The sequence below is a fragment of the Adiantum capillus-veneris genome, chromosome 14 (genome assembly GCF_014529385.1).
Source record: "Adiantum capillus-veneris isolate H3 chromosome 14, ASM1452938v2, whole genome shotgun sequence".
Lineage (NCBI taxonomy): Eukaryota > Viridiplantae > Streptophyta > Polypodiopsida > Polypodiales > Pteridaceae > Adiantum > Adiantum capillus-veneris.
The window spans coordinates 38,390,974-38,405,255 of NC_140944.1; positions in this window are offsets into that span (position 1 = coordinate 38,390,974).

Below are 14,282 nucleotides of genomic sequence, written 5' to 3' on the forward strand. Positions count from 1 at the left end.
GCACACCTTTGGAGATTGTTTCTGATAATGGTCCAGGGTTTAGAAAGGGATTGCTCACAGAATTCTGTGAAGAACTTCACATTCTACATCGTCACAGTACACCCTACTATCCCCAATCAAATGGTTTGGTAGAAAAAGCTAATGGTGTCATTGCAGGCATCATTAGAAAGATGGTGAAAAACAAGAAAAAGTTGTGGGATGACTTCTTGGATGGTGCCTTGTGGGCGTATCGAACCACATATAGGGAAGCCACGGAGTTCACACCATTTCACTTGGTCTATGGTCAAGAGGCTTTACAGCCAATTGAACTAAACATTCCAACAATGCGACTTCATGGCAAATCAGCACAAGATGATCAAGAAGCATGGATGGATGGACTTCTTACCTTAGCTGAGCTTGAGTGGAAAAGAGAAGCAGCATACGAATGCTATAAGAGGAAAGCCACATAGACAAAGGAGAAGCTTGACAAGAAACTGAAGGACAAAGGCATCAATGAAGGAGATCTTGTGCTAAGGTATGACAATTGACTCGATAATCGCTTTGATGCCAAATTTGAAACAAGATGGCAGGGGCCATATATAGTCAAGAAAGCTTTCAATTCAAGTTACTATCAACTTATGGACTTGAATGGGAAAGAGCACTCCAGGAAGCTAAACGGCTATCGCTTGAAGCCTTACTTGAGTCGCCTTCTACCAAAGGATCTACCAGAGCAAAAGGCAACTATCCCATGTAAGTATTGTTCCATGAAGCATGAGTGTAACACAAACCAAAATTCCAAGGGGCCAAACAATGAAGATCTTGTCAAGGACTCTGAAGCACTCTCTTTGGAAAAGATTCTTTATGATGGTACATGAATATACCATCATCCTGGGCGAGGGCTAATGATAGCCGTTTTTCGGCTCTCTGTGATTGCCATAGTGAGTTATCCCCCCCTATCAAATCACTCAAACACTGTGGTTACCCTCACCCTTTCACTATATATAGGTGCGTGTGAGTTAGGGGACTTTTCCCATATCTCCTTACTGAAATAAAAAACCCTCAATTAGCTAGTCATTGGGCTAGTTGAGCCAAAAAAATAAAAAATATAAAAAATATAAGTATATTATGGCCCATGCGTATGTAAATATTTCTTTGTATATAGGGCCTAAATAAAAGATTTTTTCATAATTATTTTGGTATTTATTTAAATATTTCTACCTAGGTGTGTGTTATTTATGCTCTGTACATTGCCTCACCATTACCACAATTTTTCTTACCATTTTTCATACTCTTTATTCCATATAGAAATATTTTCATGAAAGCTTCTCTTATATTTGGTGTAACTCCACCCCAACAAAAATCCAAAAAAAACTAGTTTTATTTATGTGTATATTTTTTCACTATTGTGATTTTTTCCTTCCTACATCTATTTTGTTTTGTTCTTTTTTTTTTTTAATTAGAACACCAAAAATATTTATCTTTTTATGGTAGCCTCATAATGAGAGAGATCTCTTTTGACCCCTTTATATTTTTTCCACTTATATTATTTATATTTGACATGTACATATTTTTTAGACCCCTCAATATTTGATTTTCTTAGTTGTACTATTCACTTATATCATGATCTCAACAATATCTTCAATTATAGACCTACCAAATAAGGTCAAGGGTAGGTGGCATGCATACATGCACTATGGAGGGCTCACTCTTGGAGGTATTCAAAAGAATCATCCAAAGAAGGACCCCACAAGGACCTTGTGCAGTGGAAAAAAACGGTCGGTTTTGCTGAAATTTTAAAGTTCACTTGCTCTCCGAATTTGAAAAGGTGATACAAACAAAAGTTGTAGCTCGTGAGCTGAACTTTTGCCTCAAATTTTTTCATATTTTTTTGAGCTACGAGCTGTGAGCTATGATTTTATTAGTGGACCCCAGTTTTCCCATGCTATGCAGCCACACTCTCTCTTCCACTTTATCATTTTCCTCTTTCACACACACTTCTCCACTCATCATCCCCACCTCTCTCACCACTCCTCTCTGCACCCTACTCACCTTCTCCTCAACCTTGAAGAATAAGAGAAACCATGGTGAACTCATACCTCCCACACACAATTCCATTCCAAAATTGACCACCTAGTCTCATTTTTCCTCCTCCAATTTACCCATATCTATCAAAAAAACCACAAAATTCAGCCTCTTCTCTTAAAAGACAGCATCATGGTGGTTGATTACTTAGCTTCAATTACCTCGTCTCTCAAGGAAGGTCAAGAGTGGAGAAAAAATGTACCGTCAAAGCTAGTGGACCGTCAACAGGCGTCAAAATTGGCCCTACTCAAGACACTTGGAGCATCAACCTTGTAAGAAATCCACCTTTTCTTACCTCTTAAGAGTTTTTTCTTCCTTATTTGTATCCTACATGGATACTCCCATTGTAAATATCCAATTCCATTTGTAAATTAATACTAACTCTACTAACACTAACCCACTATGAAAAGTCCTATCACCTCCATTTCTCTCCTCTCTCTTTCCCCACCAACTTCTTGATAATTCCAAGCAAAAAAAATTAGATAAATTGCTGAAAATCTAACCCAACCATGGTTAGAGGAGTAACCCTAGCCTTCAAAATTGCTATAAAAGGAGGGTGTAGCTAGCACAAAAGTGGGGAGCCATAAGCAAGAGCACTATGCTATAGCTTGAGAAGCCAAGCTCAACCTCTCTAGAAGGAGCTCTTGAGTGGAAGCTCATTGTCTTATGCATGTGCATGTGTTGTAATAGGGGATTAGCAAGGGAACTCTATGCCATTGTAAGAGAGAGAGTGATCATTCAATTGAGAGTAGGAAATCTATCATTTCTCCTACTAGTGTAAGCCCAACATTTGCTGAATCAAGGAGGGTGGATTTGGACTAAGCTTGGACACTTTGTCTCCCTTCCAACGTGAAGTAATGGACAACAATGATGCGTAAGTGTCTTGGTGTTTTTTGTTAAGTTCTTGATAGCTTGTCTCTGGTGTTGTCATCAATCTAGCCATAAATCCCACATACTGTAAGAGGGCGACAGGGTGGAGAGGACTCCCCTGGCTTTAAGACAGTGATTGGGGTGGCTTTTTTTTGTTATGTGTTGTGGTGAAATTTACGCAAGCTATGGTTAACAAATACTAATCTCACTTTGATTTGTCATGACAGATTTGTAAGAAGGTATTAATGCAACAAGCACCCCCTCCCCCTTTCTCTCTCTTTCTTAAATATATAGTTGTGTTTGCTTGATCATTGCCGATACGTTTCAAAGTAGCCCGAGCACTCTCTCTCTCTCTCTCTCTCTCTCTCTCTCTCTCTCTCTCTCTCTCTCTCTCTCTCTCTCTCTCTCTCTCTCTCGTGTTTTAGTGTGTGAAAGTGTTCCATTGGTGTTAGGGTTAGTGTAAATTCCTTGCTTGTTTGTGGGTTGCTCTAACGATTCTCCTCTGTTGCGTCCTAGTTCGCCCTTAAACTAGGTGGTGCCCCTTGTGTAGTTGGGATTTGGCTGTGGGTTTGTTGTTTTGGTTTGTGTTGTGTTGTGCCCCAGCCTCATTGAGCAGCACGGGAGCCTTGAAGGGTGTCTAGAGGTTGCTCTTCTTGTTGCCCGCCCCGGACCGCCTCAATACCAATTGGTTAAGAAACTCAACTTAAGCTCCCTAGCAAATTTTTACCAAGTTTGGATAGTCCCTATTCAAATGGTCAACAATTTTGTGCCTGCAGAGGAACTAAAGAACTAGTTTGCAACCTAGAAACTGAGTTATCATGTATTAATTTTGATCCAATGGAACCCAAACTTGACCGATGACCTTGTATTATGTTGCTCTAACACTGTACAAGCTCAAAAGTCCAAAATCTTGTTTTTGGGGCTCAATAGTAAATAATCATAATTATTTACTTTTCTCAATTTCTACCCTTTTTAGGCTTGTTTTGCCAAGTAATCACCTTGTTGTGGTCTCTGGACAAGTTTGGTTGAGTTTGAACAAGATGTTTCCAAGTTATCGACTGTTTACTATCCGCAGACTCTGATTCCAAGAATCTGGCTTAAGTCTCAATTTTGTGATCCAAATTTCACCAAATTTGATTTGTGGAGTCTACTTGATATGCTTGACCTTGTGGTATACTCAGTTGTGCAATTTTTCTCAATTCTAGAGCAGATGTAAATAATCGCAATTATTTACTTCTGGCATTTTTTAACAATTTTTTATCAAAATGTTGATACCAATTGGTTAAGAAACTCAACTTAAGCTCCCTAGCAAATTTTTACCAAGTTTGGATAGTCCCTATTCAAATGGTCAACAATTTTGTGTCTACAGATTGACTTTACAAATTTGGCCACAATTTTCACTCCAATGATCCAAATCGTATCAAATTTGATATGTGGGCTTAATATAACATGCTTAAACTTGTGGTATGCTTAGTTGGTAAAAAACGTTAAAAAATAGGACAAAAGTAAATAATCATAATTATTTACTTCTGACAAATTTTTACATATTTTTGGTCATCTGAGCATATACACTTGTTTAACACTTCAATCTAAGCCTTTGAGTCAAGTTTCATTGAATTTGAACAGGATTTACCAAGTCACACTCAAGTTCTCAACATTCAGTACAGATTTCATTTTTCTTCAAGTTTTTGGCCTATTTTGTGATCCAAACTCTATGAGCCTTCACAAAAGATGTTTATAATCATGCATAGAGTCTGTGGTATTAACCTTGATCCATTTTGAGTCAAATGCAAAAAATACGATTATTTACTTTTGACCTAAAATGAATACTTTTTGCAATTTTCTCACTGGACAGCAGTCTTTTGATGACCTGTTTTAAGCTTTTGAGTGAAGAGAAAACTTAATTTGAACAAGATTCATCAAGTCAAACACAATTTCTTGACAATCAATACGGATTTCAGTTTTTGCCAAGTTTTTGGTCTGTTTTGTGATCCAAACTCTATGAGCCTTCACAAAAGATGTTTGTAATCATGCATAAAGTCTATGGTATCAACCTTGATCCATTTTGAGCCAAATGCAAAAAATGTGATTATTTACTTTTCACCTAAAATGAACATTCTTTGCACTTTTCTCAATACTCAGTCTTTTTGTGACAGTTTTAAGCCTCTGAGTCAAGTCAAACCTATATTTGGCCTAAAATTTCAAGAAAAAGTAAATAATTTGAGTTTTTGCAAACTCTTGAAAATGTACCTCAAATACATCCTTAAGCGCTTACCCACTGGTTCATACAACTTTTAAAGCATAATCTCCAGCCGGATTCACTGGTTGACAATCTTTTAGTGTTGTTTCAAGCTATACACCTGAAATTCTGCAACTTCACATGAACAATTCACATATGATTCTTTTGGAGTGAGCAATGCTTTGAGATCTCACCTCGAATTCTACTTACCCTACTCCTAGGTTCTTCTGCCATTGGGTTGTGGAAAGTGTCCACAAACACTGGTTTTCTTGTTTTTAATGTTTTTTGAGCTTTGATCTTAAGACTTGTCTTGTCCATCAATCATTTTAAAAATCCTAATCTAATCCTACAATCCTACAAGGTACTTAGCAAGTACATTCTACTCCCAAGCTACCTCTACAAACACATCAAAAGACGATACTCGTATGCTATGCGGTTTTAAAGAGAAATTTTAACTCTAGGTGAACCTAGAGTAAGTTAATGGACAACTACACAAGACGCTCGTGTTTTTCCTAGTTTAGGTCTATTCGTCCCTGGCAACGATGCCAAATGTGGGACGGATGTCTTACCTCACTCCTATCTTATTGCAGACATATCGAGAACCAAGAATATAATTGTCAATCCATGGGACAAAGGTGACTCAACTAGTGCATAGAGGCAACAAGAGGTTGTCAATCTCTTGGAAAACAACAAACAACTTGCATCTAACTCAAGCTACACTCAAATGACTGAAATCACCAAAAGCTAATCGCTCATTGGTAAACAAATCACAACCGTTACAACACCAAACGACATCCAAACGTTATGAAATTTCTAGGACATGTCTATAAGACCTAAGCACACATGCTTATGGTCTCAAATCTCACTTTAGGTCAAGTGTAGAAATCATGATTATTAACAACAATGAGTTTTTGACCTAGTCATTTTCAACCCAGAATGCATCTAAATGCTTAGCAATGATGCCCCAATACCCCACCTATACTTGTTTTATGATTTTGAAGCTTAAATTCCTACTTATGATGAAATTAGGTTGCGGGTCGGCGACATCAAAAGCTACGGATTACCATGAAATGCTTACATCAATGCCTAGAGCTCTTACCTGCGGTTGCATCGCAACAAACGACACTGCAATGTGACAACCGAGAAGAGAGTAGGAAGCACAAGAAGGAGAGAAGTGAGCGTCGTTAGCTCACGCTGTGTATTTCATTATCCAAAAACTTAATTAAATTTTTACAAAGTTGGCTTTTATACCTTAGCCAAGGTCTAAAATGTGTAATGTCCGACGTCCAAGACATTTAAGGCCACACTTATTGTATATGCAATCTAGGTACACTAACTGTCCTATGCTTTACATCTTGGAACTCTTACTGAGCCCGTAACACGTTACAATTATCACAATGGCTAGATAAATCGAGAAATTAAAATACATAGCCATTTTTTTTTAGATGTGAAAAGTGTGTAACTCCAATCTCCACTGCTTCTTCATATTCATCTTTGATGTGCATTCGTAAGGCTTCAATATTTAACAGCTTTTATTAACTAACGTTGACTCAGTTAACAATCTGTATGCTCACATTTTGATCTTCAAACAAGTGGTAACCACAGAACATGTAACTGATTTTCATACTCAATATGAAGGTTTTGGTTGACATTAGAAGGGACTGATTTGACCTGGTTCCAACCTTTAAACAACTTGGAATTTCCAAGTATTGAGCAACTTCTGTGAGAGTTCACTGAGGAATTATCAAAGAGAGGAATCAAGCATAACAATGTCTCCCAAATCTATGCATTTAGACAAAAGGAGAAAGAAAAAGTGAAGGAAGCATCACTTGTTTCAAGCAATACATAGAAATATGCCCTGCTCAAGAACTACCCCAGGATGCAAGACTATCAGTCCTTTTCATTGAAGGATTGCAAAATGACACGCTCAAAAAGGACTTGTAGTTAAAGGCACCTATAACTTTTGAGAAAGTCACGAAAGATGCGTTGTATCTAGTAGATAATAACAAGGCATATGGAGAGGCGACTGAAGACACGGATCAGGGAACAATTAGTACCTCTTTAACCACTAGTGAGTTGACGATGAAATTGAGCGGGCAAAACCCAACTGTGCCGGATGTTGATCAAATGATCGAGGGAGTGATCAGAAGGATAAATCAAGGAAACAGGACGAACCAAAACACACGACAACCACTCACCAAAAATGTGACACTTGTGGAGGAGATCATCCAACCCCATGGTGCAACCTTAAACAAAGGCCAGGAGTAAACGCACCGCAAGTACTAAATTGGTGTGCTACTGAAAAAATGGACAAACCATGAAAGCCACAAATGTTTCTATAATCGGAACTATGTTAGAGAGACACAATATAGACCACCTGGAGGGCAACAATTTCCACCCCCTCCAATATACCAAGTGGGCCAAATAGCACAATCCAAGGGCAGGAAAAACCTCAACCTGTGTTGGGACATCAACCTCCTTTACCCCAGGACAATAGGGCCATGGCACGAATTTCTAACCGCATAGAAACACCTTCTAATCAGAGTATAGTCCAAGTAGTTTCATATCAAGAAGATTTAGACAATACCTACGAGAGGGGGTTTGATGAGAATGTATATGCTCTGGAGGGACAAATTCCATGGATAATTCTTGAAGAGATTCTCGATCCCTCATACATAGCACAACCAACAAAAACCATTACTTGGTCGATGAAAATATGCTTATGTTCATGGCAAACCAGAACTAGTACCTCAACTCATGTGAGTAGCTGCATAGCGCAATGTAAATATTCACAATAGCAATTTCATTTAATACAAGTATTGACACAATGTTAGAGAATGTAAGTAAGTAAAAGAGCCATACTCTCTGTCAAAAAAGAGATGCTAATCAAGCTGATAAGCCATGTGCGTTGAATTTATATAACCGTGTTGTTCTCTTTGGAATGTATACGTGTAGAACTTTGAAAATCATAGAATTTTGAGCTCGAGTGCTATTAGTGTATGATTGCTTGTGTTTACGAGAAGGATTTTCAAAACCAAAAATTGAAAATGCGGAGAGAACTTACCTGTGTGCTTTTCGTAAATCATTAGACTCTAGATGATGTACTACATCTGAAACTATGTACCATTTTATGCATGGAGAGAGAGGTACAAGTAGGAGACAATTGTAACTAGCAAACTGACACCAAAGTATAGTTAACGAATTCAAAATGTGTTAATTTGGTGTTAATAATTGTCCATGAAATAAAAGCATATTCCGCCTTATTAGTTTACAGAGACTGGATAGGGAGAGGATGACAACTGAGTGGGAAGAAAAACTCTGAAGTTTTAATTTTAATAGCTTAGATCCACTAGAGTCACAAACAGACATAAAATATAGGAACCAAATCCGATTTGTGGTAAAGGGCATGGACTAGTGTAAGTCATGATATCACACGCATATATCTTGTATATCATGTAAAAACCAAGCTATAAATAGGAGATTGAGTGAGCAAATAAAAAAACAATGCCAAAATTCATTGGATCTGAGCTGCTCTTTCCTAGAAGCCTCTATTTACGACAGGCATTTTGAGTTAGACATATAGTTATGTAAAAGAATCTATGTTTTCTGTGCAAAATCACATACTTAAGCTTCTCGTTTAAACTTGTAGTAGGTACAAATTACCTAAACTAATCTAAACAATGCCTCAAAAGTTAGATAATGCAGACCACACAAGGTATGGTCCTATCAGTCAAAATTAGGGTGAAGTAAATGTCTAATTTGCTTGAATAGAAGAAGAAGGATCCGTCAAGTAGGGATGATGGTGTGCGCATTAACAAGACACTCATACAATGTGTGTGTGTGTGTGTGTGTGTGTGTGTGTGTGTGTGTGTGTGTGTGTGTGTGTGTGTGTGTGTGTGTGTGTGTGTGTGTGTGTGTGTGTGTGTGTGTGTGTGTGCGCGCGTGTGTGTATCCGTATATCATCCAAATTGACAAGTGAGTGTGTGTAAGTGTGTTTAGTTTTCTCTAGAAAATGCGGTCAAAAACCAATTCCCTCAACCCTCGTTAGGTGATTGCATGAGGTATGGTTGCTCGTGAGTTACGAACAAAAATAACTACTCTTAGGTGAGGTCAACCAAACTTGGCAAATCAACCCAAAATAACAGCATGTCAAAGAAATAAAATAGAATAAATAAATGGACTACGAACGATACTCATGGCTCCTTGGTCCTATGAGGGTTGCGTTGCAAGTGTGCCTAATGGAATTACAACACTCAGGTGATGCAAACAAATCTACGAAGCCCAAAGAATTCAAGAATCATGTAAAATAGTCTAGCCTGGCAAGAACAAACAAACTAAAATATTTCTAAGTTGTGACTTAAAGAAACTTTAAGGAGGTGCCCAGATTTATCACCTGGCATACATTTGCCTATGCACCTTACAACTTGTAAAACTCACAGAGAAAACCGATATACCAACAAGCATTTGTGCCACAGGGTGATCAAATAGATGAAAAGATTTTCCAAGTAAAACATGTGTTTGTAAGCTTAATGAAGAGTAAAAATTTACCATGTCCGCAAACACAAAGTCCAATTTCTTACTAAAATTTTCTCTGCGGCGCCCCAATTCATCTGCAGTTTGGAATCCTGCCATCTTGAACTGCAGACGTGAAGTCTCCAGGGACATTGGACATATCTTTTCCAAGGCTTTCCAACACTAGTATAGCCTCTATGTGTGCTTTCCAGAATTGTTGCCGTGTGTACCATCACCATCATCACTACCGGAACCATCATTATCGTCGTTATCATTACTATTTGCGTCATCACCACCTCCCTCACCTCCACTAGCCAGCTCTGTTGGATAGAAAGTGGGGGAAGAACTTTAATTTGATTGACCCTGAACCTTTGAGAGAGAGATGACTCTTCAACACTTCTTGTGCTTTTGCTGAAGGTTGTAAGATGCACTAGCGAAATTGAGTTAGGTTCAAACAGGGAATATAGTAAGGCCCTTATGCTTGGTTTACAGTTAGACTGATATCCATTAAGGGCAAAGGCAAGAATTGATAGCTTCTGAGTACTAAAAATAAAATCTTTAGGCTAATTTCAGCATCATCTTTGGCAATGACCTGCGTCAGGCGTCATCAGAGAAAGTATTGCAGCAATTGCTGTAGAGTTTCGTCACTCAATGTCCGCTATTGTAACCAATCCTGGGGGGGGGGGGCATGGTAGCATACGAGGGGGAGAGAGAGAGAGAGGGAGTGGGGGTTTGGTCGGTGTAGAGAGACAGAGAGAGTGTGAGAGCCGAGTTGGACAATTGCAGAGAGCTAGAGAGAGAAAGGCGTTGATGAGTGTAGGCTGCAGCCCACTAACAGCCACCAAGGTGAGATTGAGAGAGAGAGAGAGAGAGAGAGAGAGAGAGAGAGAGAGAGAGAGAGAGAGAGAGAGAGAGAGAGAGAGAGAGTTGTGAGAGAAGAAATCTGTGTGTGTGTGTGTGTGGCCACCAATAGGCCAGAGAAAAATGGGTGGGACGGCCGTTGCAACTGGGAAGTGTCGTTTTGCAGGATTGTGCATGCAAACGGCGACTACAATTGGTGAGAGGGAGGTTAACTGAGAAAGGTTGAGAGAGAAAAAGAGAGAGAGATTGAGAGAGAGTTATGAGAGAAAAAATCCATGTGTGTGTGCGTGTGCGTGTGTGTGTGTGTGTCCACCAGTAGGCCAGAGAAAAATGGGTGGGATGGTGGTTGCAACTGGGAAGTGTCATTTTGCAGGATTGTGCATGCAAACGGCGACTGCAGTTGGTGAGAGGGAGGCAACTGAGAAAGGTTGAGAGAGAAAAAGAGAGAGAGAGAGAGGGAGAGACAGAGAGAGAGAGAGAGACTTAGTTGGACTACTGAGGGAAAAGACCGACAGCTGCAGCTTGTGTGTGTGTGTGTGTGTGTGTGTGTGTGGATCAGGGTAGTTGCATGAGGGGAACTGTGGGTACGTTGTTAGGTGACAAAAAGAGAGAGAGAGTCGAGCTAGCTACTGCTAGTTAAGCGACCATAGCCGTGACACTATTGGCAGTGGGGGTTGCTTCACCAAAGGACGAGGTGGGGGCAAGGATGACACTATGTTCGGCCGGGCTTGTGATGATAAAGATTTGTGGGATCACGAGCATAAGAAGAAAAGGCATAGATATGCATCCTTTTTCATCAATATACCATTTTGGGTCACTTTCCATGCAATTATGTAATGACGCCTATTACTTGCTATTTTCGATAGTTTTTGCCCGCAACGATCTTTATAGGCGAGATGAGCGTATCACCATGAAACACTTGGAATATGTACATTGTCAAGCCAAATTAAGCATCTTATCAAGTGGAAAAGCATGCAAAGACATTACATCTAGGACCAGGATTCCCCGGATAGGTATGTACATGATAGCGACTACAGTAGTCACTTTAGCATATATCACAATATGTACATTATTTCTTTTGTTTCCATGCATCAAAAAGTGTCAAAAGTGAGGTGAAAATTTTTATTTCACACTATGTACGTGTCATGGCACGACATCGTGCTATAGGTATTTTTGAAAGGTGAACCCCTCAGGCTTGAACGCAAGCAATAGTTATGTTTCTACACATGGTTCAGCTAAGCTGGGTGATTCTCTTCATCTTAAGATATGTGGCATTAGAGATGTGAATTTGTGTATGCACAAATTTACTGAATTTTGTGATGCAAAATGTTAGACATGTGCCAAAGCTAACTAAGAGCTTGGTTTCGACAAGACAACTTGATGATCTTGGATACACTAGTTATGTTTCTACACATGGTTCAGCTAAGCTAGGTGATTCTCTTCATCTTAAGATATGTGGCATTAGAGGTGTGAATTTTTGTATGCACAAATTTACTGAATTTTGTGATGCAAAATGTTAGACATGTGCCAAAGCTAACTAACAGCTTGGTTTCAACAAGACAACTTGATGATCTTGGATACACTATAGTGTTTGGCAATGGCTCTTGGATAATCAAGAAAGGTAACATGGTCATGCTCAAAGTCCAAAAAGTCTAGCTCATTGACTCTTTGTATGTCTCTAGTTTGAAAGAGAACTCTATCTACGTAGTGGAGTTTCCTTTTACTGAGTTGTGACTCTAGCCAAATTGGGCATATGAGTCAAAAGGGAATGAAGCAATTGTAGCGTTTTGGCTATATCGCTATGTTAAACTATTTTGATTTTAGCTTGTGAGCATTGCATAAATGGAAAACAAACTAGGCTTACCTCATGGCCATTGGATAGAAAGTTAGAAAATCCTCTAGATTTGGTTCATAGTGATCTATGTGGGCCTATGCCGCATAAGTCTCTAGAGGGGGAATTAGATTTCTTGACATTCATATATGACTCTACTCAAAAGGTGTGGGTCTACCTCTTGGAGAGGAAAGATAAAGTTTTTGTTGCAGTCCAAAAGTTCCTAGCTATGGTTGAGAACCAGTCGGGCAAAAATTTGAAGTCTTTTCCCCAATAGGGGAGAATATGTCTCCAATGAGTTCAAGGACTTTTATAAAAAACAAGGCATGAGAAGATAGTTTACTACTTTATACACACCTGATCAAAATGAAGTTACTAAGTGCATGAATATAACTATTTAGGAGAGGGTAACTTCCATGCTATCTGTGACAAATTTACCTCAAGAGTTTTGGGAAGAATCTGTTATGTCAGTGGTGCATATAATTGATAGGTTTCCTAGTACATCATTGAACTAAAAAATTTCACAACAAATGTGAATAGGCAAGAAGCCTAAATATGATAGGTTATGTGTGTTTGGGTGTGAGGCATTTTTACATGTGCCTAAAGAGCTTAGAAAGAATTTGGACCCGAAGTCACACAAATGCATCTTCATTGGTAACGGTGTAGATGGAGAGATGGTTTATTGTCTCTAGCACCCAAAATCTCAAAGAGTTATTTGCAGCTCATAAGTGATCTTTAATGAGTCAAAGATGCACAAACAAAACGTGAAAGAGGTTGAGTATTGGAAAGTGAGGTTTGAGGATGTAGGTTCAAGTCCACTTACGCAAAGAACTCATTTTACTAGTGATGTACCTACCAACTAGTAGTGCTCCAAAGCAAGCTAGTGATACTGCTGAGAGAGCAGAGTCCAACAGTCACATGCATTGAGGAGATCTACAAGTGTATCTCATGCCTTTGAGTGTTTTCAGTCATTGTTAGACTATTTTTTGGTCTCTGACTATGGAGAGCCTACCTATACCAAGAGGCTATTGAGATGGAAGATATCATGAAATGGGAGCATGAACTACAATCTAAGTATAGCTAGATTATGGCTAATGAAGGAATTGATAGAGTTTCCAAAGGGCAAACAAGCCTTGCCTTGCAAATGGGTGTATAAGAAGGAGTACAAGGCAAAATATATCAAGCCTAAGTATAAATCTAGATTGGTTGCTAAGGGTTTCAAGAAAAAGAAAGGCATAATTTTGATGAGATTTTCTCTCTAGTAGTCAAGATGATGAAATTGCACCTTGTGCTTGGACTAGTAGCCATTGAAGACAAGGAACTTGTCCAGATAGATGAGAAGAGATATTTCCTTCATCGGTATCTTGATGAGGATGTCTACATGAAGCAACCAGAGGGTGTTGAATTCAAACCACAAAAGCCTACATAGGTAGAATTGGCATGTAGATATCATAAGGCACTGTATGGACTAAACAAGGGCTCAAGGAAATGGTACATGAATCTTGCCAAATACATGCAGTCCCAAGGTACGTAAGGAGTCCAAAAGATCACTACTTGTATATCAGGACATTGAAGGATGGTTCATTTATCATCTTAATACTTTATGTTGATGATATACTATTTTCTAGGAAGTCTAAATATGAGATTCCATCTTGAAGAAGTCACTAAGCATGCAGTATTCTATGAAGGATTTGGGAGATGCAAGTCACTTTCTTGGTTTGTGTACCAAGAGGGATAAAAAACATGGAATACTGGAGTTGTCATAGGAAATGTATATCCACAAGGACTTGCAACGTTTTAATATGTACAAGGGGAAGGCATTGAGTACCCCAATGCAGGAACATTGAGAACTTAGCAAGAATGATGCTCCCAAGTCTAATGATGAGAGATCAAAAATGACCAAAGTGT